The sequence below is a fragment of the Alexandromys fortis genome, unplaced genomic scaffold (genome assembly GCF_014885135.2).
Source record: "Alexandromys fortis isolate MF-2015 unplaced genomic scaffold, M_Fortis_MF-2015_v1.1 scaffold_37, whole genome shotgun sequence".
Lineage (NCBI taxonomy): Eukaryota > Metazoa > Chordata > Mammalia > Rodentia > Cricetidae > Alexandromys > Alexandromys fortis.
The window spans coordinates 5,457,066-5,481,904 of NW_026067914.1; the positions used below are offsets into that span (position 1 = coordinate 5,457,066).

At 42.4% G+C, this 24,839-nt stretch overlaps 1 protein-coding gene across 13 annotated transcripts in view; it reads left to right on the forward strand.

Moving 5' to 3' along the window:
- Prlr (prolactin receptor) overlaps window positions 1–24,839 on the forward strand; it is a 167,634-nt gene that overhangs the window by 48,993 nt on the left and 93,802 nt on the right. The window contains exon 1 of one of the 13 annotated variants that reach the window (XM_050138993.1): window positions 237–335. The exons of 11 other annotated variants lie outside the window; for them this stretch is intronic. The gene's annotated coding sequence lies outside the window, so the exon portion shown is untranslated. Of the gene's footprint in view, window positions 1–236; window positions 336–24,839 lie in introns of those variants that run through there. One more of the 13 variants, XM_050138996.1, reaches the window with a different exon arrangement.

A 24,839-nucleotide genomic window follows, 5' to 3' on the forward strand; every position in this document is an offset into this window, starting at 1 on the left:
TGGAACTAGCTCTTGTAGACCAGGCTGGCCTCGAACTCCCTGAGTTCAAGATCCGCCTGCCTCTGCCTCCCTAGTGCTGGGATTAGGGGCGTGTGCCACCACCACCCGGCTTGTTTGTTTTCTTAAGACAAGGTCTCTCACTGAACCTGGGCCAATTCAGCCAGTCTACTGTGGGAGTGATTTCTTATTAATAAAGAAACTGCCTAGGCCCATTTGATAGGCCAACCCCTTAGGTAGGTGGAGTAAACAGAACAGGATGCTGGGAAAAAGAAGCTGAGTCAAGGAGTCGCCATGATTCTCCCGCTCCAGACAGACGCAGGCTAAGATCCTCCCTGGTAAGCCAGCTCGTGGGCTACACAGAATATTAGAAATGGGTTAGAACAATATGTAAGAGCTAGCCAATAAGAAGCTGGAACTAGCCGGGCCAGGCAGTGTTTGAAAGAATACAGTTTCCGTGTAATTATTTGGGGGCATAACCTAGCCATGCAGGCGGCGGGGTGCTGGGGACGCAGCCCCGCCACTCCTAATTCAACAGTCTACCTAGTCAACAAGCCCCAGGCATCCTCCCCAGTTCCCTAGCCATAGGATCCAAGGCATGTGCCTGGGTTTACAGCGGATGCTGCTGATCTGAACGCAAGCCTCAGGCTTGTGCACCAGGCGCTCGACTGAGCTATCTCCCGAGCTTTTAATTATTTTATTCATTTAAATGTCACCCAACTGTCAATTTGATATGTAACCATGTAGATATGAATGAGATATTTGCCATTCCCTTTCTCACACTAAGCCTTTGAGATCCAGGATCAGCTTCACACTCCAGGGCCCTTCAATAACACCAGATATATATCAGATGGAGTCTGTTGCCATCCAGGGCAGCACACTGTTACAGGCATATGTGCTTTGAGCTCTGGGGTGTCTAGGGTACCTTTCAACCCAGGTATTTGATGTATCAGAGAGCCGTGACATGGTTGGAAACACTCATTCTATTTCAGGGATTCTGGAGAGAAATGAGCAGCGAAATAGAGATAAGTTCTCAGCCACCCATCTCTCTCCGGAACCGTCCATGGACTGGTCTCGGGCAGATCCTGGGACTGCTCTGATCACTTGACCTGCCTAAAATGCTGGTTCTCAGCCATGGACATGTAAGACACTTGCCTCCTCCAAAGGTAGAACTTCAGTGTTAATTATTAACTAACAAATCCACAGTGCACCACAGTGAGGTGTTACTGTAAGGCCACTAGAAGAACATGTCCAAGAGGACTTTGTTCCGCTTGCTCCCTCCCCGGAGTCCAGAACAGTATACACACAAAAAGTGGGGACAGTATTTTTATTACAACTCCAAGCTACAAATCCTGGAGAACACATTTGAAAGCTTATTTCCCCCACTAGGGAAGTGAGTGCTCCTATTTGAACCTCAACCAGAGATGTATTTGGGGAGAATAAAGTCACACTACCTGAGCGTTAACAAGGAGCCTGCCATTACCTCTTGTCGGCTTATTGAAAGAGAGTTTCATCCATTGCAGCAATGATCATGGGCGCAGGCTTTCAATTGGCTTGATTTGTTTGTCACATAGACCCAAAGGAGTGAAACTCCAACACCCTAGATTTTAGACCAGAGAGGATGTGAGGATTTTGTCCCATGCCACAGTATATGCACGAGGCCTTTGAAGTGAGAAGGGTTGAGCCTAGAGATTAAAACTAACAACTGGCAGCTGGGACTGCTTCCTACCCGACGAACACTGCTCCGGAGTCTCTCTAGGAGTTCCTGGAAATTCTGTTGATGTGAAACAAAACCTTTCCCGATGATGTAATGTGGCTTTGGCACAAGTCACATCAAAATATCATCATACTAAACTAGGAACACTTTCGTTTGGTGAGTATTTACCATCTGTGCAGCCCTGGCAAACTCGGCGGCCACTCCATTTCCACAAAGGCAAAGTCATATGACTGGCCTGGGGGTAGGGGCTCTTGCCCTCCTAGGAAGATTGTGTAAGCATAGTCAAAGTGCTTAGACTTCAGTTGCACCATCTCCCAACAACATGGGTGAGTTTTGCCTTTGGTCGGGTAGCATCATGGCTTGAAGGGAGTGAGGTCCAGGCAAGATTGTTCTTCCAGGCAGACACAATATCTGAGTGTCTATATAATGTGATGGGTACCAGGATGGTGCCAAATCTGACTATGTTAGTTATCAGAGTGGTTTGTTTGGTTTTACCCTCTAACTTGAAACAAATGCTCTTCTGGAGGAGAAAACTGATAAACAAAACCTTATCAGGAAGTCTATATCATCACCAGCATTGAAAAGATTAAAGTCTCATAAGCAAGGGCCCATATACATACAAAGGCCAAGTTTTTGAAGCCTTAGGACTCTGCTCATATATACAGATGGTGATTTCACATGTAGACTTAAACATTTTAGAGTTACTTTTCTATTACAAATAATACTGAATTCAGGACATTTGGAGACTGCCATCTTTCAGTTAGGAAAAATACGTTGAAAATTCTTCAGTTCGGAGCGAATGACTCAGCAAAAGAAGCTAAGGAAATTCTTCAAAACCTATGTTTCTTGCAATTTGTGGACACTAACCATTCCATAGCCCTGAGGCTGCAATACTCGGTTCAGTACTAAAGCTAAAGCAAAGTTATTGTACGCTAATTGCATATCTGTGACCAACCCTGGGAGAACTAATCCACTTACTCTCTATGGATTTTCCTCCAGTAAGAACTAAGAGGGAATAGGAGCACACCTGGGTCCCAGAGACCCTATTGGAGCTGCTTGAACTTGGTTACAATAAATGAAGAAAATATGATGATATCCTCTAGAGGGAGACCTGGGCCTGGAATCAGGACATCCCCTGGTCACAGGAGGCATGCTGTGGACCAGTAAGCTTGAATAGAAGAACTGAAGCTTTAGGTCAGAACCTATTAGGAGCATTTCATTGGGGTCTGCAATGTACCTCTGACAAGGCACATTTGACAACTCAGAGACTGTGAGAATCGGGATGTTTTCCCAGAGACATTAGATCCCTATCTCTTCTTTAAAGGTCAGTTCTATATACCAGTGCCTTCTTTGTCCCAAATAATAAAAGTAATAGCAAGGAGATGACTCAGCAGATAAAAGCACAAGACTGCTTTGTATCGCTGGGTCCCATGTAGTAGAAGGAAAGAACTGCCTGATGCGAGTTATTCTCTTCCTTCTACATGTATCATGCATGCTGTCACACACACACACACACACACACACACACACACAAATGAATAAACAAATAATTGCAAAGAAAATAACTTAAGTAGAAGCAGTGAGCAGAGACTAAATCCTGGGCCCCTTAATGCTGCCTGCTCTCTGCAGTGCTGCCTTTCCTGGCTCATGATGGGGAACAGGGACCAGCAGCCACAGAGTAGATGACGGACTAAAGAACCTGCTAATGATGCTAAGGGGACTCCTTTGCAGATGAGCAAACAGAGTTGGTTTGCGATCTTGGTGTTCTACAAACCGTAATTTCCTACCTTAGCCACTTCACATATTAAAAATAAGATTTCAAATAAAATCAGACCCCGTGGGCTTTTCCCATCCACTTTAGCATGTCCCTAACCATCCTTGTTAGGCTCCTGTTTAGGCAGTAATGTGGGTGAGGCTTTATGTGAGCGCTTCTGACATCCCCAGGAAGCACAATCTCACAGCAGACTCTCTGGATCTTTCTGCCCTCTCTTCCCTGAGCCTTAGGAGAAGCAGTTGTTTTGCAGATTGGAGCTGAGTCCCTCGGTACATTTTGATTGGTTGTGGTTTTCTGTAAGGGTCTTCCTGTCTGTGGCAGTGAAGTTTCCTCCCTGAGGGGTAAGCACTATACTTATCTGTGAGTGCAAGTCAGGGATGATGGTGGTTTAGCAAATTGGTGGCTGTAGGTTCTACTCCAACTAACCCTGGGTAGTTGACTTCACTAATCCTGGGTAGTTAGTCGACTTCACTAACCCTGGGTAGTTGACTTCACTAGCCCTGGGTAGTTGACTTCACCAGCCTGGGTAGTTAACTTCACTAGCCCTGGGTAGTTGACTTTACTAATTCTGGGTAGTTAACTTCACTAACCTTGGGTAGTTGACTTCACTAGCCTTTGGTGGTTGACTTTACTAGCCCTGAGTAGTTGACTTCACTAGCCCTGGGTAGTTGACTTCACTAGTCTGGTTAGTTGACTTCAATAGCCCTGGGTAGTTGCCTTCACTAGCCTGTGTAGTTGACCTCACTAGCCCTGGATAGTTAACTTCACTAGCCCTGGGTGGATGATTTCACTAGCCCTGGGTGGTTGATTTCACTAGCCCTGGGTGGTTGATTTCACTAGCCCTGGGTAGTTGACTTCATTAGCCCTGGGTAGTTGATTAGGTTGTCAGTACCAAACATAGTTTCCCTCTTGTTCAGTCCGATTAGAGAGCTGTTGGTTACCACCAAGGTAGGCTTGTCACTATTACACACTTTGGATTACAATGCCATGCTGGTTGTTGTTAGAGTTCATGGGCCTCGTAACTCCAGGCCTGTTGGCTGTCTCCCTCCTTTGGAAGCTTGCATAATGCCTTCTGATACCATGAAATCTAGTCCTCAAGAAGAAGGCTCTCAGTTCAGTTCCATCTCAGGAGCCTCTGGGCCCTGCACCTGAACTGCACGGTGTCTTCAGCAATAAGAACGTTAGGAAGATATGCTATCAATATGCTTTTTGCTAAGCCAATGGGTCACAATAGGCAGAACCATGATGTGGCTAAGAGCATGGGCTGCAGATGCTAAGGCCAAAGGGTTCATACGCACATCTTCTCTTATCGGGATCTGAGAATGTGCGGCAGTTACATAATTTCCGTATGATGTTGCCTTTGTGTGGAGATAGAAGTGATAGTGCTTGCCTCTGCTGCTGTCACTGGCTTTCAATCAGATAGCATGCCTGTAACTATTCCCGACACACATGAACACTCAAGAAGTTCTGGAGATAACGCTTATAGAAGGAAAAGCAACTTCCATTTCTTAAGACAAAGAGAGACTTTAAAAGACACCAACTTGCAATGCAGACAGTATGTTTCTTTGGCATTGGTATCTAACGAAAAGGAAAACTTAAATGTGGCTGTATTTTGTGGTAATAAGAATACAGTTCCACAGGGATAGGCCCTGTTGGTCTAGTGAATGACAGCTATTCCTATGACATAAAGGAAACTAAATCAAGTTCAGTGGAATGTTTCTGGCCCCGAAACTCAGAAAGTAAAATCCTACTGTTCAGTATGGCTGTCATGACTTCTTCCCCAAGAGAAACAAACGCCAAGGCCCTGTGCAGAGGCCCTGCTGCCCCACTGTCCACAGTAACAGCTGTTTGATGGCTTCATTCGCCTTATCCTAAGCTTTTTTTTGTCACATCACAAGACATACCTACGTGACCAGGAGGAGAAGGAGGGAGAGAAAAAGATAGAGACAGGACACGAAGCGTCTCTTCTTGGTGGCTGTTTGTTTATGCTGAGGCTGGGGATCTCTGAGCCATTTTCCCCTCCTTTGGTTCTTTGGATTACTCCAGCTCTGGATTCTATGCCGCTGACAGCTAATGAGAGGAAAGTGAGAAAGAACAGCGATGTCCCTCTCAAGGCACCTTCTGTGGCTCTTGGGAGCCTTCCTGTTCCTTTACTCCTTTATCCGAATGAATCGGATCACGGGGAGAACAGCCACTGCCTCCTTCTGTCAGGTGAAGTGTTTTCCGTTCCCGTTCGTGTCTGCGTGAAATACTGAAATATGGCAGCGTCATCCCAACATTAAGGCCACCAAGTGCGTGTGGCAGAACAAGCTTATTTTTCAAGTCCTCAGTCGAGGCAGTGACACTGCAGGAGGCGTCAGTTAGTCTCTTTGGAAACAGAATGATGCTGAGAATGAGCAGTTGGGTTGATTTCTTTCATTTGGGATGGTCTGTAAAACTAACATTATTTTTAAATGCTATGAATTACATGCTTCCTTGGCGTTCCAGGGTAGGGTTCAACTCGAGGTAGGTACATGCTAATCATCCTCATATACCCGAGGAAGTCTTGAGTGAATTTGTAAAGAGGGGACGATGCCCTGAGTGAATGTGTTTTGTTGACAAAGGCACAGCCATATCAAGGACCAATGCCTTAGACCCATGGGAAATTGGCAAAGCCTTTCTCAACGTAGGTCAGGCTCAGAACAGGCAGAGCCTTCCTCTAGTCTGAGTACGGTTATTGACTGTGTGCGCAAGTAAGAGTGCTTACTAAGGATTCGCTAGTACGCGTAAAGACTGGCACCTGCAGCTTCCTCTTCCCACGTGTGTTTACAACCTGAGATACCAACTTCCTATTGAGACTAGCTAGCGCCTCCTCCTGTCTTGTACATAACAGAGGGGCATAGATTCAGGACTGTTTTCAGTAGCCGGTCCTCCATCAACACAAGTAGAGGCCACTGGGCACCAGTTCTTCCGTGCAGGGGTCTGTGTCTGTTCTGTCTTTGTCCCCTCACTTCTCAGGCAGGTCAAATCCAAAGCTGCACATAAAACACAGACCACACCTGGAACCTAGGACTCAACCATCTGCCATATGGAGTCCAGTCTTCAAGGTCTGAGGAGAGAGAAACTATAGCCTGCGATCTACCAGTGTGAGCTGGAAGGTGTTCCTGGTGATTGGCCTTGCCCACCCTTTCTTCCTGTGTACTTTCCTTCTTTTATTGCTTATGGCACTAGTAATCAAACCCCTCTGAATAGAAATCCGTGTGCTCTCCAGAGCATTGTCTAACTTACTTTGCAGAGAAAGAGACTATTTCTGTTGACAGTACTACTTGGCTTGAAAAGGGCCAGTTACCGCTGGCCTCAGTTTCTCTAGATCAACCGTTCTAAGCAGTTGCTTATCTGATCACGTATAGGAACAGTAGCTGTGGCCAGAAAAATATTCTTCACAGAAGATTCACTTGTCTGAAGTGTCCTGTATACTAATATATCTAGAATCCTTGGCTAAGCCCATGGACTCACTCTAAAAAGAGCTTTGGAATCTGGTCCCATTCATCACGTAGAAAAGAATTCCAGGATCAAAATTATTTCCCCCTCTTCTTCCTTGCCTCTTCCTTCCTTTGTCTTTAAGAAGATTTACTCTTAATCCATAAATGAGTTTGAGACTTGGAGAATTGGGTGGGTTAAACCCAGTGTCATCAAGAATATTAGGGGTCTGGGACGCACTTATAATTGTAACCGTCTGGATGACAGCATCTTCCAGGAAATGTTTCTGAACTTATTCTGCATTCGGTGACTTGAAGGGAAAATGAGCACACGGGGTGCTCCTTCCAATCCTCCTGAAATGAGGGGTGTCAAACAATTCTCATTTTCCCTTTGTCTTCTGGAAGGTGTGGCTCCCCATTCTGTTAGCCGAAAATTATAGCTGGACTCTAATCCCTAATTAGTATAAAACAGGACTAGTTATTGGGCATGACTTTGACACATTTTAGCTCCTAATGAGATCACTCCTGGTTAAATAGATTGGCAAATGAGTTTCAGTGCAAACTTGATCAGCAGAGGCAAGCCTGTGGCTCTATACCCAACCACATACACAGGTAGGCTCTAAATGTTCTTCATTCCTACAGAGCATCAAGAATTAGCCATTTTCTGACTGACTCAAATATGCGTTATTCACTATTTTTTACAAGAACATACTGCCTGTCTGTCTCCCTTCCTCCCTCTCCCTCTACCCCCCCCCCCCGTGTGTGTGTGTGTGTGTGCCAATGGCTTACAACACAGCAGGTCTCCACATGGGATTTTTGTGCATATGTCTTTATACTTATCTGCCTCCCTCTCTCACCAATCCCCTTCTGTCTCTAAGTCTCTCCTTGCCCTGCTGCAGCCCCAAGAGTATTCCAACCTCTGCTTTATTGTCTTCCCCACTGCCCTTCTTTAAAAGTTTTATTTCTCACGTGGACCCTTTTCTAGTTCCTGAGGCTTTATCTAGATTTACTTTCACTTAGAGACACATACTTAACAGTTAAAGGCTAAGAATGGCTTGTGAAAAGGGATATGGGGATGCGGCGTTTATTTTTTCTGAGCCTGGATTACCTCAATCAATGTAATGTTTTCTGCTTTCTGTTTTCCACCCACCCACTTTCCTGTAAGCTTTATAATATCATTTTTTCTTTATGGATGAATAAATTCTATTTTGGGTATGTACCACATTTTCTATTCATCTGCTGATGAACACCTAGGCAGCTACCCTCCAAAAATTAATCTTGAAAAAATGGAAAAGACATTGCCTCCAAAATGAGATAAATGACACATGCCACACTCTTGAGAAGTATGGAGGAGTGCTGTGTGAAGTCACTGTGGAAAGTCACTGTGTGGCCTTCTCCAAGGCTAAAGCTGAATTCCCTAAGCATCTGTGACGATGGTCAGATAGTAACGTATCTGTCCACTTGCTTATTGTTGCTCCAAGACATTGTTCTGGAAGCTTAGTTTGGACAAGGCTCATATTTCATCTACTATCCCATCTATTTTGATTGCTTGGCCTGTTGCTATCAATCAATAAGAGAGTATAGCTAAGATGAAGCTATGTAATAGAAAGTGAGTAGTGAAAGATCAGCAAACTTCAAACAGTCATGGATGGTGATGGAAGGATAAACAGCTATACCAAGACAGGAAGTGAGGCTGTACTAACAAATATATCATTTCCTTTATTCAGTCAACATCTTGGTCCATTTTATGTTGCTATAATAAAGCATCTGGTACTGGGCTCCTTGCAGAAAGGATCCACACTGGACAACTCCATTTATTTGATCTCTGGTGACAACCTTCTGGCCACATCACAGGATGGCACATAGCATCATGATGAAAGTGTGTTAAAGGAAGTTATCACAGAGCGAAACAGGAAACCGTTCTATATAAGAGCATCTGTTCTTATAGAATCTAGCCAAAGTTCCACAAGAACTGTATTAATCCCTTGCAAGAGAAGTGTCCCCAGTGACATTCCACTAGTCTCTGTCACTTCGAGAATGTACCTCGTCCCAATACACCACAGTGGAAATCAAATTTCTAGCCATCATATGGCCTTTAAGGGACACACTTAAAACAAAATCCAAACTGCAACAGAATACATCTGTAGATGCCTCAGCGTGTGTCAGAAATGTCAGGGACTGTGTTCAGGGATGAAGAGGCCATGTTTCTGCCACGGGTTGTTATTTTAACTAAAGATTTGGAGAGCCACCCAGCTGTCCCGGATGGAGTTAGATGAGGAACTGTCAGAATTGGTGAGCTGTGAGGGACTGGGTTCAGTGGGTATAAAGAAGCCAAAGACTTCCACCGATTTTAATTACAGGAAGCAGAAGAATTTAAGTTAGGGGAAGTTTAGAAGTCACTGGGCCAATCTCAGGAGATCTAATGAAAGCATTACTAGGAGGTAACCTGTTAGTGATAAAACAAGTGTAACCAGGTGACCCACACTAGAAATGCTATGTCAAAACCCCAGGCATCGTGAGGCATAGGTTCACACAGTCATCATAGATCATACTGGAGCACGTTTATTCTTTAGTTTTTAGTTGATTAGTATATGAATACTAATAGAGTGCTTTGTAATTTTCCATAAATATGGTATTTTCTCTAAATGCAGTGCTTCTAAAAAGACTTGCGATCTTTTTCTTTTATTTTATTCTTTCTTTTACTACATCCCATCTGCAGTGTCCCCGCCCTCCTTCCCTCCCAGTTCCTCCTCAATCCCCCTCTGGTCTCACCCCCCAAACCACTCCTCCTCTCTTTCTGTACAGAAAAGGGCAGGTCTCCCATGAGTATCACCAAAACACAGCCTATCAAATTGAGGTAAGACTAAGCCCCCTCCCATGTATTAAGGCTGGACAAGGCCACCCAATACAAGGAGTAGGGTTCCAAAGGCCTATGAAAGAGTCAGAGATAGCCCCTGGTCCCAATGTTAGGCATCCCACAAACCATGGGTGGACCAATCTTCACAACTGACTTGCTACATTTTAAGAACTTGGTTCGATATATGCACAGACAAAACTGTTTTCTAGCACATTATACCCTCATTTCATAGTCCATCGGCATGGTTTTGTCATACTGAATTATTCACAGAGCAAATTTCTTTGAGATTAAGCTGCACCATTACTCTCTTACCAGTCCAGTCAGTGTGATAAATTAGCAGTGATTGCAACCAGATTTTCCCTAAAGGATTTTATAAAACATACAGGGAAGACTTTGATTTTTTTTTTTTTTTTTTTTGGCATCCAGCTGGATTCTGTGAACGTGTCCTCTAGTTACACTCTAGTTTCTCTGTGGGATACGTGACTTTCTGTACTCCCCATGTTAGAAAACCGCCAGGCAAAACAGAAGTAGCCACCTCTTGATAAAGTCTTAGTGTTTGTGACATGTTTAAAAGGCTGAATGTACTCAAGGGTTTATATCACATTTGCTGGATGCCTGGTATGCAACTGAATGGCAAACTTTTGGTTTCAAAAAATTAGCCTTGGAAAATTTTTTCAAATTAAAATATAATTACATCACTTTTTCCTTTCCTCCTTCTGGTCAAACTTATGTAAGGTATCCTCCCCTTTGTGCTCACCCTTTCTCTCTCTCTCTCTCTCTCTCTCTCTCTCTCTCTCTCTTTCTCTATCTATCTCTATCTCAAGTTCATGGTCTCTTGCCCCCCCGTTTGCTGTAATTATGATATATGTGTATATATATATACATATATATGATCTCTGTATATTATTACTTGTATGTATATGACTCCAAAGTTGACCACTTGGTACTAAATAGTCAATCTTCTATTATTTTCATTAATCCTTTGAGTATTTCATACAATGTATTTGGAACATATTCATCACCCCTCCCCAAACATCTTCACTATTATTCTCTTCACCTTCCCATTCCTTCCCAGCCAACTTTCAGTCTTGCTCTTCCTTCTTCTCATGAGTCCAGTGTGTGTTGCCCAACTAGTCTTGGGTGTGGGGGCTGCTCCTGCTGAGTGGTTAACTTAGGAAAGGTCACATTATTAAGAAATCTGGCTCTCCTCACAAAAGCTACCAAATGCAATGTCTCCTCAGCTAGCAATGGACTTCATGGCGACAAACCCCCAACATGCCGGGATTGTATCTGGCTTGAGCTTAGGCGGATATCGATTCTCGTGTGTGCTGACACAGTTATTGTGGGTTCTGCACACGCACAGAAAACTGTTTCCTTGATGTTTCCACAACCATTGGATGTGGAAAGAGTAATTTTTAAATGACTGAAGAATCAAAATGGGAATTCCTCCAAAACTTATATAAACGTGGCCAATAAGCAGAAGGAAACTGTTGGGCATCCTAACTCATTAGTGTACTGTGAATGAAGCCACAGTGAATCATTCCTTATTTACAAGGATGTTTATTATGGTGGTTAGCTTCAATTGTTAACTTTATTAGGTTCAGAAACACTGAGGTCATTCGTGAGGCACACCTTTGGGTATGTCTTTAAAAAAAATTTTTTTTTCAGAAAGATTAGCTGTGGAGGACAACCACTCCCTGAATATGGTCAACCCTGAATAAAAAGGGCAGGGGGGGAAGAGCGCTGCTGAGTCCTGGAATTTCCTCTCTCTGCTTTCTGATCCACCAAGATTTGACAAGCAAGTCTCCTGTGACCACAGCTTCCATGCCTTCTGACCATAATGAACTATCTCTCCTGAAACCTGAACCGAAATAAATCCTCTCCCTCTAAGTTGCTTTTTGCCAGACATTAGGCAATAGTAACAAGAGAATCAATACACATTATTGTAATACAAAAGTCAGACAATAATGGCCAAAGACTGGCCATAGTAGCTGTCTGCAAGGCATCATAGAAGGCAGAGCTCTCTCTCTCTCTCTCTCTCTCTCTCTCTCTCTCTCTCTCTCTCTCTCTCTGGAGATAGGCATGTAAACTTCATAAAACAGTTTGATATCACTCAAAAACCTTAAGCCTAATTGTCCTGTGATCAAGAGATTCCACCATTAACTATATTCTTCTCGACATTGGTAATAGATACATTATACAAAAGTGTTTAGAACACTACTATAATACTATACAAAGGAATGAATAAGAAAACAAAACATGAAAAGTATAATGAAATAGTATTCAACTCTAAAAAAAAGAGTGGCCTAGATGAAGTAATGATGCAGTCTAGAATGTAGATGAGGTTCAAAATGTTTATGCTAAATTAAAAATTCACTTGTTTCCTGGTTATATGCTAGGTCCTGAATGGGTAAATCCAAAGAGAGAATCATTAGATTAGTGCTAACCAAGGGTGGAAGAGTGCAGAAAACTGATTTTATGTGGATAATAGGTCTCCTGCTTCCCCTTCTGGTTGTGATGAAAATGTTTTCACAATAGATGCGAAGCTGACGAATAAAACAAAAACACTACATTTAGAATTTCTGAAAGGCAGTTATATGAATTCTCTCAACTTTAAAGGGAAAATGTAACATTTAAAAAGTATGCAGAAGGAAAGAGAGCACAAGCAAGAAACTCAGGACCGCGAGGGGTGCACCCACACACTGAGACAATGGGCATGTTCTATTGGGAACTCACCAAGGCCAGCTGGCCTGGGTCTGAAAAAATCCCGGGATAAAACCGGTCTCACTGAACATAGCAGACAAGGAGGACTACTGAGACCCCAAGAACAATGGCAATGGGTTTTTGATCCTACTGCACGTATTGGCTTTGTGGGAGCCTAGGCAGTTTGGATGCTCAGCTTACTAGACCTGGATGGAGGTGGGTGGTCCTTGGACTTCCCACAGGGCAGGGAACCCTGATTGCTCTTTGGGCTGACGAGGGAGGGGGACATGACTGGGGGAGGGGGAGGGAAATGGGAGGCGGCGGTGGGGAAGAGACAGAAATCTTTAATAAATAAATATATAAATTAAAAATAAATAAATAAATAAAAAGTATGAATGTTGGAGCCAGGCGGTGGTGGCATATACCTTTAATCCCAGGACTCAGAAGGCAGAGGCAGGCAGATCTCTGTGAGTTCCATGTCAGCCTGGTCTACAGAGCGAGTTCCAGGACAGGATCCAAAGCTATAGAAAAACCGTGCCCACCCCCCCCCAAAAAAAAAGAAGAAACCATACGTGTGTGTGTGTGTTGTGTGTGAGTGTGTGTGTGTGTTGTGTGTGAGTGTGTGTGTGTGTGTGCTGGAAGTAAAATGTGAGTATTTTGAAGCAAATTCATAAATGAGCATTGAAATTCACATCACACTTGTTTGAAAAGGAAAACACTTTGTTGTCCACTAAGGAGTATGAACAAATTAATTATTTTTTCCAATAACAAAATTTTCAGTAGAAAAAAACAAAACAAAAAAATCAGTGAAGCAGAGGTGCATGGAAGATGGGAATGGAAGGTTTCACAAACTACCCTTTAAGAAATGCATGTTAGCAACTCTTTCTTGCCTGTTTATTTCATAATTTGTGGAATCATCAGTCTGGGTGGTTTGCAGCGGAGTGTGACTTGCCCTTTTGAAGAGCTAAGAGGCAGAAAAGTTTCTGCTGCCAAATATAAAAGAGAACCAGGGAGAACACAGCCTCCCCAGAAAGGTTGTCCTTGCAGGAGACCATGCAGATCTGGGCACTTTGTTGTCCAATGTTTCCCTTAAGTCAAACACCGTAGACAGTCTTGCCCCAGGAGTGATCCCACAAGCATTGAGCTAGGCTGAAACTAACTGTCTTACTTCCCAGGGAGCAAGATCTGGGACAAGAAAAGGGACAACAAGATGAATCCTATGCCCAAACTTAGTTTTCTCAGTCTGTCAATCACAGTGAAACTTCTAGACCATCAGCGGCTCTCATAAACATGAAGCTCTTTTGCTGGGTGTTGGATTTTGGCAGCCCTCACTCCAAGCATGTCCTGGGAAAATAAGACCTTAAGAAGTCATCTCACAGATGGGGAATGGAAAGAGAAGCAGAGGGATGAGGGAGGGTAGATTGAGAATAAAAATGAAAGACCAGGCGGAGTGGGGGATACAAAGGAGAAGGATGGGAATACGACACACTTTGCTGATCAGACAGTTTTTTCAAGGCTAATGTTTCTGAAAACATCTTAAAGAAAGAAAGAAAATACAGACCCCAAAGCTTATTTCTAATTTTAAACTGAGGAACACAGGCATTTAGATACCATCTTCTTATTCATGTGATAAAAACAATGAAAAAGCTAAGATGAATTTATGTTTTTACAGAATCACTTCCTGAACCAGAACTCATTTTGCCTTAAATAAAATATTAGCACTTCCCTCAAAACAAAAATTCCCATCTATTACCCTTGCAATGAAATTAGTACCCAGCAGGAGGGAGAAAAAAAAAACAAGTCTCCATTCTCCACTCAGACAGCAAGCTCCAGAGAGAGGGAGCTCGTGTTGCCACTATGCCGAAGAAATAGAAGTGTGCCACAGAGCAGGTGCCTTGAAGGAGACAGGACAATTCAAGAAGGATTTGGAAAAGTATCGAAATGGCAGACTTTCCTAACTGGTGAGCCGCTGTCAAGTTCTAGGACCAGCGGCTTACGCCTGACAGGGCATAGGATAGAGACAATCAACCCGACCCCAGGTCGGGTAGAATGTCCTGTAGAATGTACTGTCTCTGTAAACCTCAGTCAGCCCTGGGCAACCTCCCTCAGGGCAGCACAAGGAGGGGTACAACCCAGGCACTTCTCTCCCCACCCATTCCCAGTGCACACTCGGGCCAAGTCCCTTCCGCTTTTAGTGCACAGTGGAAATCAGAAGGCAAACCTTCTGCAGAAATCAGAAGAACTCAGGTGCAAACCATGGTTCAGAGCAGGAAACAGGAAACGTGCAAGGAGGAGGGGCCGGGGGCGGAGATGGCACAGAGCTTTGCCAACTTGCACCCTGGTTGGAACTGCAGACGTGTGGGTAGATGAATGGTTGCCACATCCTGCTCTGAGTTTCGAGCGTGTCTTGGAGATAGTGAGCATCCCGGGAGTCCCACAGCGCACGTACACATGCTGAAATCATGTGGTTTGTGTGGTCCTTCCTCACTGGTTTTGAAGGCTCGCTCCTCTAAGCCGCTGACAACCCTCAAGCGAAGCAATCTGATTGGGCTGTCTGAAAATCAACACACACACAAAGGCAAAACCGCTTGCTTGCAGTATTGCCATAGCTTAGCAAACAGTCTTGTTCTAGTTTAAGAAGCCCTGGTACTTCAGAACTCGTACTTGGATGAGGTTATTTGGACCACACACAAAAAATGGTTTGAGTTTTTTTTTTTTTTAAGATAAAGAAAGTTCATTTAGAAAGATACATCCTACAGTAAAGTAAGGGTTTTTTAGAAAATATAAATGTCTTTGCAACACTGACTTCATTCACTTACTAGGATCATGCCCAGCTGTGTTCAGCTTAGATATAAATCATGTGTGTTCTGATGACATGAACGTAGGGCTGAACTGACCAGGGAAGCTAACATTTGTGGAGCAGGGAAGGGAGAGGAAGGATGGTAGCGGGTGATGGGTACTTACATGTTCTCATGCCTACTTCCATGAAAATGACCCTATGTCACCCAGTTTCATTGAGTATGGTTTTTTTTTTCATTTTAAAGAAAATATGATTTTTCTCTAAGAAAGACATCCAAAGAGAGTTGGTCATTGTATCTCCCAGAACCCTAACTGAGACTCAGCATCCTGGCCAAACCTGAAATTTGATGAACTTCTCCCTAGTCCAGGTAGCGAATATTAATTTACCTCACATGCCTAAGTGTGCCCCCATGGCTGGCTTAGCTCCTTCTTCCCAAATACCTGGTACCTGAGCCTTTAGGGCTGAGAAAAGAATCACCTTGCTGCCATCCTACTCATCTGGGGGCCTCTGGTAGGAGTCGGTTCCCAGAACACCAGTTGTTCGGGTATCTGAGCATCACCTCCGCGGGATTTATTTGGGCAATATCTCCTTGTTTGGGGCATGCTCACCTTGCAGACCGTTGCCCAGACATACTTAGAACTCAATATGCTAGGTGACATCTCTCTATCCAAAGGCTACCCAAAGGGAGCGCCTGTGTAAAGCTCCAGAATAAATCTGACTGTCTCTCTAAAGACAACCGCTGTGGCTTTCACATTACTGTATAAGTTAGAGTTGCTCTCATTATTATTTGTTTATTCTTTGATTCCCTGTCGTGACATTTTTATTGCTGTGTCTAAGACATTGGAGTGTTCTGCCGCGGTAAATTCAGCAGGATTTCTCCAGGGTGACTTTAGCACCACGTGAAGACGTATTACTCCTCTTCAAGTAGTTCTATCAATCTGGGGGTAAAATGTGGTGCCATCTAGACTCAGGACGAGATCTGCTCTGCATTGCTTAGGCGAGCCCTCCCTGCTACTAAATTTTAAAGTTCCGCAGAACACTGTGGCTGCTTGGCCAGTGATTTATTACTGGTGTCACAACAATGCATGGCATGTAGTTGGAACTTCCTATTTATTTCCTTGTGCTTTTGTGGGTGCACATGTACGGGCCGTATATGTACACGTGTGTGTGTGTGTGTGTGCATGTGGGTAATTCTGACTACATTTGTTTCCTTCCCAAAGAGCAAAGACGGCCTAATCTTTTCACTAAAATTTCTCCTCTAGGAATGAACTGTTGTTATTCAACTCAAAATGTTTTCTGTTTCCGCTAAAATTTTCTTCCATATTAATGTTTAGTGTTGTTTTTTGCTTTTATTTATAGTTATTAGCACATATTTTCAAGTCACTAGAATCCAATGTGCTACTTCTATATATGCAGCCATCGGACATTCATAATGTCCATCCGTGTCTTGCCTCCCCCAAACCATTTCTTCTTGAACTTATTTGATTATTGAAAGTGTTGCCAGACTGGAAGGTGGATCATTGGAGGACAATGTTTTCTGCACAAGTCTGGCAGTGTGAGTTTGCTTCCCGGAACCCCCAGTGAAAGGAGAAAACTGACTCTGAAAGTGTCCTCTGGCTTCTGCATGTGTCCAAGGCCCGTGTGCACCCGTACCCACACACAGACATCATGCACGCAAAGATAATAATGATTTTAAATATGTTGACCAATTTACAAGCATTTGGGGTTTCTTTTCTGGTCGCCTTTGTGAAATTAACTCCTAAGTTAAATCTTACTTTTGTTATAAGCATATTCAATTTCAATTCTTCAAAATTTTCTGAAATACAGTCTGCAGCTGTGATGCTTAGTTTTCAGTGTTAACTTATCACAAACTGGAATCAACTGGGAAAAGAATTTCAATTGAAGAATTGTTTGGATCAAAGGGGCCTGTGGCCAAGTCCATGAGAGACTGATTTGATTTCTATTGGTGCGAGAGAACTCACTGTAAGAAGTGTTTTTTCGTTAGCCAGGGACCCTAGGCTGTATAAGACAGGACAAACCTAGATTACAGCAAGGACACAGGCCCCGTGGGTGCTTGTTCCTCTCTGCTCTTGTCTATGGATGTTCTGTGACCAGCTGCCTTGAATTTCTGCTTTGATAGACTGTAACCTGGTGCTCTAGGAGAATAAACACTTTCCTCCTATAAACTGCTTTTTCTGTTGAGATGTTTTTATCACGGCAACATAATTTTGAACCAGGGCACAGGTTGTGTTCTGTCTTAGTGTATATCATAAGCGTGCTGGTGTCTGATGTATTCGGCAAATTTTAATTGAGTATAGTTTGTGAGTTGGGTTATAACATCTTTCTAATTCTTTAGCAAATACTGTTTATTTTAATTAAACCAGAACAAAAAAAAAAAAAAAAGAGTCCATTTGAAACCCATGTCCCAGGCCAAAAGGTACAAACAAAATCCAAAGGAGCAGTGTCCTGCTGCCGACTTCTGCAAGAATAGTCACAACTTCCCTGAGACCTTTGCACAAGGTTGTCTTATCATGCTTTCTCCCTGGTGAAGCCATCTTGGGGTTAGAGGTTACTCTCACCATATCTGCTTCTCTCTTGACTCCAAACCTAACCTTCTTCCTCTTTGGGTACAGACCCTTAGGTTTTAAAAGTAGCTTCAAGCTGAAGAAAGTCATACTCTGAAGAACTTTCATCTCCCTGAAAATGGTCACCCAGCAGTAACATTCTGAAGTTTCAGGGCCAGCTGGAAGGTCATGTGACAGCATTCACTGGTGGTTGTCTTTATCACCACAAACCTGGAAGCTCATAGTCCTGAAAAGTCTGGCCTTTTCGTGCACTATGAGAGCTTTTCAATGAAGAGGCCAATATGAAAAAGTCTGAGTGCCAACCACCAAAAGTCAGCACGGTGAAAGCAACCAATAGTGAATATTTAACACTAGAATGCAAATTAGTAGATGTTTTAAGGATACTGAGCACCAGCATCCAATTTTCATTTTAAACACCACATGAACAAAAACTGTATTTTAAAAATAAGAAAAGAACTGAGGGAAAAGAAGAATACAAAAGAATACTTAAAATATTTTATGACCCTCCCCTAAATGTCTTCCTGATAAGCGTTAATCACATGTTGCTCTATTCCAGCACGTGTTGCTCTGACTTGCAAAGAGAACCCTGAGTGGATTTGTTGAAAGTCCCTCTCTTAGCCCCTGATCATCGAATTTCTTGGGATATGCCATCATTATCAATTTGAAGTGACTGGAACTGTGGTCCTGTCCCATGACTTTGTGTTTAACATAGTCTCTTTCCTTCTGACACCCTAAGCCCATGGTGGACAGCTTTGCTCTTTGGCACCCTGAGTTACCCTTCCTAAGGTTTTTGTTTCCTAATTTAATCAGATGTGAAAATAATAAATTAACCTCCAGAGTGATTGTTTTAATCTTTATCCTTTCAGTTTTGGCAATGTTTGGGTTATATGTATTTTGATACTATTAAATTAGATGAATGTATATTTTTATTCTTATGATTAATTAATCTTTTACTATTATTAACTTACAGTTTATAGCTAGCAATACTTGCAGCATTTTTAAGTCTTATCTGATATGACATATAGCTATATCAGCTTTCTTTTGGCTAATGTTTTGAAGGCACGATATTTTCTATCAGTTTATTTCCAGTCTCCTACTTTCTTTTGGACAATTTAATCCACTTGTAGTTAATGTAATTATTGAATTTTTAAATTTTACATTCACTTCTCAAGATTTCTTTTATTTCTGCTACTTCTATTCTTTTTACTCTCTTCTTACTATTTTAAAAATGTTAATTAATGTCACTGTTTTATTATTCTCTTTGTTCTATTTACTGCCTTGTTAATTAGGTCTCTGCTGTAAATCTCTGAATCATTACCCAAGGATTATACTTTGCCTCTTTGACTTGTTCCAGCTGACTTTAATTACACTTTCTTTTGTTTTACTTTGTATCTGCCCTTTGAGCTCCTCCCAGGAACTAGCTTATCTTAGTGTACAGGCTACCACTGAGCAATAATGTAACTAGTTTGCAACAATGTCTATCATTATTATAGCTTCATATATATATATATATAGTTAGTTAGTTAGTTAGTTCATATATATATATATAGTTAGTCACAAGATAATGCTGTATTTCGTCATCAATGTATGTTAAAATTTACCAGTTACTATTTTTATTTCCGCTATTATTCTTCTGTGACCATGTTCTTCCTACCCATAGACCTCTCACTGCATTTTTTTTCATTCAGAACTGTGTTTTCTGAGTTTCAATACAGGCATTTCTCTGTGGGAACATGAAATTTGGGTTATTGCCATTTAAGATTCAGTCACTTTGGCAGCCCAGCTCAATTGGATGGCCTCAAATCATAGGACATTTATTTCACTCTGTAGCTGTGCCTGCTCCAAAAATTGTCGCCAGAGACTGAAGCATAACAAATTTCCCAAAGGCAAAAAAAAAAAAAAAACAGAGGCCAATATCAAAATCACCTTACTTCATTAATTTTTCCTGTACAATCTTGACTGCTTAAAGCAATTCCAGACCCTTTAAAAACCTAGAAATTAGAGGAGATAGATAGATAGATAGATAGATAGATAGATAGATAGATAGATAGATAGACAGACAGACAGATAGATTATAGGCACATAAAAAACAAGCTACTCTATCTTGGCTTAGAAGTGGAATTTGTCTTACCAAACAAAACAATTTATAGCATTCAATGTATTATCATAAAGCATCCTTGAATGTTTTGCCATGTGGACAGCCAATACTCAGTATACACAAAAGACAAAACCACTCCTTATCATCCACTAAATGCTGAGTGTTAGGCACCAAGTTTAACCACAGACTTCTAGATGACAGTATTGAGATGCCAGTGACTGCTGTTCCGTACACAACCCTCAATTATGAAAGCTCTGCAATGCAGCTATTACTTTTATGTTTCACACCTTGTATTCATTACAGGCTTAACTTAAGAATTTTTAAAAATAGGGTAGGGCTGGGATTGCAAGCCTGTAATCACAGGTACCTGGGAGGCTAAAGTTGGAGAATTGGAAGTTTAAGATTTCCCAGGATATATAACGAACTCAAGGCCAGTCAGAGCAACTAAGTGATACCTTGTTTCCAATAAACAATTAAAAAGGGGATATGGGCATGTAACTCTGTGATCTAATGCTTTCCTAGCATGGTTGAAACCCTGGGCTCAATTTCTAGTGCTAAAAGAAAAGGAAGGAAGAAAGGAAGGGAGGGAGGGAGGGAGGGAGGGAGGGAGGGAGGGAGGGAGGGAGGGAAGGATGGGGTTAACATCCATCTTATGTCTGCTCATATGAAATACTGAAGCTTCATCTAATATTTTTCTTCAAGACTAAAATGAGAACATTGAACAAGCAATACAGTGAACATCTGCGGCCATGGGATGTGAGGAAAGTCAACCCAAAGACTCACTTACCCAGGCAATTTGAATCACTTGCTTAACTCTGGCCTCCTAAATCTAAATGGACGTGGGAAAGAAACGGATTTGAGAAAAACTGAGATAAGACTGTTGAGAAAGTTGTCATGAATTATTTTCCCCAGGAGGTTCTTTTACGGACATTGTCCTCTTGTAACCCAGACCCAATACACAGGCCAGTCTATCCAAAGCAGAACTTACTGTGGCTGGGAATTTTGTAAATATTGTAAAGTCTTGAGAAGCCTAAATCACATACAAAACAATGTGGAATTAACTTCTATGAGGAAGGACTATAAAACCTTAGACAACAACTCATATTCATTTAGAGAAACCAGACTGAGGAAAACAAACAAAAGAAATGAATGTGGGGGGTCCCATCCTAGTGTCCCAAAGCATATTCTTTTCCATCTTCTATCTCAGCCTTGGTAAACAGAGCTCTAAAGCTTTATTTACAATGGCTACATATGTGTGAAAGGGTGTCATTTCTGACTGTGACCCATCATACACTCAGTGTGTAAAGAAAGTGTGCACACAGAAATCAGTGTCATTCTTGAAAGATTGTCTAACAGAACCTAAGAAGACAGTACCAAGTTAACAAGGTTCTCTTCTTGGGGAATGTGATTTCACTTCTGAGTTCATTCCAGGCAGCATTGTCCTATTTTGTCTTGCCCTTTCGTATCGTATTTACATAAAGACTCTCGAGACAAAATGTCTATGTTCTACGTACTCCTTATATATTTTGTCATAAGCCTTTTCCGCAAACTCTGGTTATGCCAACCTGAGACCTTCAGCACCATAGCTAAGCTTGACTCATGCTGTGTTTCCAAGGACCAGGCAGCCATTCTACATTTGTCAGCACAGGGTACGATCACACAGCAAAGAAATGAATGAAAGACTCTTAGACATTTGCAACAGATTTGAGTTGCAATGTGTTTCCCAACCACAACTGATAAAGAATATCAATGTTAAAGAAGAAATCCTTATTACCAGAAAAGAAAAACGTCATGGCTGCAGTAGCCGGTCTTTCATCCAGGGCTGACAGGATAATGCACTGGACTTGTGGGAAGGGGAGCCATTTGGTAGTTCAGGAATGATGCTGGAGAGCATCTGCACTACTCAGCAGTGTGAGACCAGGAGCACATAGTATTCCATCCCGTGGGTGCTCTTGAGCTGGTAAGTGCTCCTATAGCCGGGTGCTGGAATGGTTTGGGCAGAGGCAAGTTGATGGTTGAAAGAGGAGAAGTACACATAAGGAGGTTTGTGTCTCATTACGAGTTGATAGTAGAATTCTCATGGGGCTCTAACTTTTCGCACTGTAGAAATTATTAGGAACTAATTTATGAAGCATTTAACAAAGTTCTATGGACAGTTCATTCACTGACATTTCGAAAATATGTACACAAAGGACTCGAATTTCCCTTTACCTAACAAACACACCACTCCAAATGAGAGGGTTAAACGGGAATTTATAAATCGTCTATAAGCGTTCTTTTCCCTATTCATCACATCCAATCCATAAGAAAACCTTACAGCTTTTTATCTGAAATGTATATCAAATTCCTAGTCCCACTACCTCTAATCCTAAGATTGTTTCTGAACAGGGAGCTATTAGGTCTCACCAGCAGTTCGAACATCCAGACATGAGCCTTAGCTGGACCATAGGAGGTTTTATCTAAGTGCCAGAAAGCCTCCTATCCTCCAGTTTCACACGTTCCCAGCTGCCGAAAGGATCATTTCCCTTACCTCTGGCAGAAGGAACGTATGGCTTCATGGGCATGTACCTGTGGTTGTGTATAAAAACCCAGGCCCCAATCCAGGCTCCTCCAGCCCCTATTGAAATGTACCTGTTACACATTTCAAAGTCCACACTCATCTCGCCAGGCTTCCCTCCTCCCCAATATCCATGGGTCCTCTTTATAGAAGCAAGGATTTCCCCTGCCCCAGCTATTCTCACCAGACTCTCACTCTGTCTCCTGCTCCTCTTTGCTCTCACTATGTGCTATTCTCCCTTCTCTTGAAGATAGCCCTGGCCGTGTCCCGTCCGCTTCTTTTTCTCTCTACTCTCTCTTGTTTACAATAAAAACCTTACTCTTTACCACGCCATAGAGAAGCCATGTCAATGGTTTTCCTTTACTGCACCACCTGCAAACAGGAAGCTTCCCCAACAATTTGGTTCCAAACTTTCTACTAGTAAGCAATCCATAAATATACCATTTATGCTTGTATGGACTTCTCATCTGGATAGGACCATAGAAACTTGAAATCTAGAAAGGTAGGAAAGTCTATAACTTGAATAAAAGTTATAAGCCTTCTTTGATAATTTAACAGAAATCTGTGGCTCAGTTTACATGTTTAAATTCTAGAACACACACGCTTCGTATAGTCAAATATATCTCCAGGTGGCATTTACTATATTTCTCATCCTTTGCCTTACAAACTGCCCTCCAGTGATGCCAAAACCAGAACCAAGAAGACATGTTCCTCTCTCTTTCCTCTCCTGTTCATTGTAAGTCAGTTCATCCCATCTCTGTGTCTTACCCTTCCTGCTCCTCTAGGAGTGGTCGCATCTGGGTCCTCTGATCTCTACTCTTCAGGAAAATCAATGCCCACATCATGTTGATAACCCTTCCAAAAGCTCAAGGAGGTTGAAAAGAAGGTAATATTGCTCCCAGGGAGCCCCATTTGCTGAGGAAACTAACTCCATAACACTTCCTGGCAGGAAGCACAGACATGCCAGTACATTCCAGGTGCCTGTGACAATATATTAGTGCACTGCCCTACCTCTTGAGTGGTAGTGCCTCTTAAAACAGCAGTTAAAAGCACTGACTGCTCTTTAAAAGGTCCTGAGTTCAATTCCCAGCAACCACATGGTGGCTCACAACCATCTGTAATGAGATCTAGTGCACTCTTCTGGCCTGCAGGCATACATGCAGGCAGAATACTGCATACATAATAAGTAAATAAATCTTTTTCAAAACAGTTTATTATTTACTAGCCAAGTGTTGCCATGGAAGTGGGGTAGAAGAAACTGCTCATTAGACTCAGGGACTTAGCATGCTGAGAGGTAGCTTCTGAATTCCATCCTACAGCCGGTAGGCTGCTCACACAGGCAGGCTACGGCCCTCTGTGGCCTCCCATTCTTCCTCAGGGACATGAAAGCCCTGAACCCACTCATCTTAGAGACGTCTCAGCCCCATCCTCTTATATTTGAGAAGCATAACATCCTGAGGCTATCGTGCGGAACCAGCAATCTCAAAGGTTGTGCCTGCAATTAAGTGCTTGACATTCTTAAATACTTTCACCAGAAAGAAATACGGTAAAATTCATTCGTAGGCTGCTCTTGTATCTCCGCTGATTTTAAGTGGAAAATACACACACACACACACACACACACACACACACACACTCAACAAAAGAACTTTAAATGATATCCTAGAGTCTGGATAGCTTCTTTCATTAATGATAAGGATGAGTCTATGGATTAGGGCTACGTAAACCGTGGTTGGTTTTCAGAGTGCATCTAGAAGTTAAGACACTGTGTACTCAGACAGAAAAGTGAACTGAGACGGAAGCAGTGTACTAAGATAGATGAACTTTCTTACACCACATTGATAGTGGAGCCAGAACCTCTCCCTCAGTCAGTTATAAACAAGCTTCTTGTTATTGGAAGGAAAAAACATGGTTAAACCTTTTGAAAAATGTTAAAAATATTTTAAAATCTTAAAAACATGCCTAGGAATTTTCTTATGTGCAAGATCCCCTGAGCTTGTTGTTGAGGCTGTGTATCCCAGCCACAGAAAAAAATATGACTAGGTGCTAAACCCACAGCAGCCCAAGTTTTGGAACCTTGGAAAACTGGCGTTAGAAACAATCACCTGGCACACTCTCTGTTCCCCTTTCTCACAAGATTTTTGGAATAGGATTAGGGTCAACAGTGATTTTTAAGTCTCACAAGGCAGAGAATCTATGTCTTGCAAAACTATCATCTGTGCAAGTTTGGTTTTCCAGCATGGATCCAGGCTGCCAAGAATGCTGGCTCTGGCTAGCTTTCCATTGGCCAAGT